This window comes from Nicotiana tabacum, chromosome 2 (genome assembly GCF_000715075.1).
Source record: "Nicotiana tabacum cultivar K326 chromosome 2, ASM71507v2, whole genome shotgun sequence".
Classification (NCBI taxonomy): Eukaryota; Viridiplantae; Streptophyta; class Magnoliopsida; order Solanales; family Solanaceae; genus Nicotiana; species Nicotiana tabacum.
Genome location: NC_134081.1, coordinates 82,385,265 through 82,386,801, shown reverse-complemented (window position 1 = coordinate 82,386,801; position 1,537 = coordinate 82,385,265). Strand labels below are relative to the sequence as shown.

Sequence of the window (1,537 nt, the reverse complement as noted above, 5' to 3'; positions counted from 1 at the left end):
GGTCGAAGATTCAATCTAAATTGACCCTTGATTGAAGACCAGTTCGAGAATGTGCTACCAAGGCCTGGTAGAGCATTGGGTGACTATGTCAGACCAGTCTACAATCAAGGATTGTCAAGTGTTAGACCACCTCCAATTGCAACCAATATTTTCGAGTTGAAGCAAGGTTTGCTTCAAACCATTCAAAGCAGCTGCATTTTCAGAGGGAAGATGAACGAAGATCCAAACACGCATCTGATGGACTTCGAGGAGATTATGAACACTTTTCAATATAATGGGGTGTCACAAGATGCAGTATATTTAAGGGCATTCCCCTTTTCACTTAAAGATGATGTGAACCAGTGGCTTCGAAGCTTTCCAAATGGATCAATTAGAACATAGGAGGAAATGACTAGAAAATATCTTGATAAATATTTCTCCTCAGCCAAGATGATCAAGTTTAGAAGAGAAATCCATAACTTCTACCAGAAAGAGAATGAAACTATTTTTGAAGCATGGGAGAGGTTTTAGGAGATAGTTAGAAGGTGTCAACATAGAGGAATTGAACTCTTGATGCAACTCAAGGTTTTTTGGGATGGATTGACACCGGCCTTGCATAGAACTTTGAGCAATGCAGTTGGAGGCCCTTTTATGAAGAAGACTCCAGAGGAGATAGTAACAATTCTTGATGAATTATCCGAAGATGCTAATCAGTGGCCCTCTAAGAGTATGGAAAGAATAAAATCAACTGGTGTTCACCAAGTTGATGCTACTATATCTACGAAAGTAAAACTTGATGCTATGGCTAAATAAAAATGGAAGCTAACTGTAGCTTCGATGCAAAATGTACACCACAACTTGTGATGTATTTGGAAGAGGACACCCCACCCATAAGTGTCAAGCCTCAACTGAGGAAGTGAATATTGTAGAAAACTATAATGCAATAGATCAGAGGCACCCCGACTTTTCATGGAGTTCACCTGGGGGTACTGCAAATGCATGGCAACAAAACAACCCTAGATTCCAAGAACAAGGAGCTACAAGTTTTCAAAATCAGCAGATGCAGTAGTATCACTCTCCATAGTCGAATCAATCTAGCATGGAAGAACTTATGAAGACCTTTATTATCAATATAGATGCGAGGCTTGATACCCATGATGCAGCTATCAAAAAATTGATTACATCTTTTCGAAGACTAGAAAAACAGGTTGGGCACTTAGCTACTCTAATGTCGGAGAGATCCCCACGAACACTTCCCGTTGATACTAAGAGAAATCCAAAAGAAACAGTAATAGCTGTAACTCTAAGAAGTGGGCAAGTGTTGAAAGACCCCACCCCGATCCAAAATGAGGTGAACATTGAAAAATAAAGTGAGAAGTAGTTGAAGGGTGATGTTGATAAAAAGAATAAAGGCCCGATGAAAACTGAGAAAAAGAAGGAAGAAAAATCAAGAAAGGAGGAATATGATGTGAGCAAGCAAATGTCTGCGCTGCCTTTTCCCCAAAAGATGAGCCGAGAAAAGCTGGACAAGCAGTTTGAGAGATTTCTAGATGTGCTA

General features: G+C 39.9%; 1 pseudogene; it reads right to left on the bottom strand.

The window, feature by feature from the left end:
• Window positions 1–435: 435 nt before the first annotated feature.
• On the bottom strand, window positions 436–534 carry LOC142173885 (small nucleolar RNA R71; annotated as a pseudogene).
• Window positions 535–1,537: the final 1,003 nt, after the last annotated feature.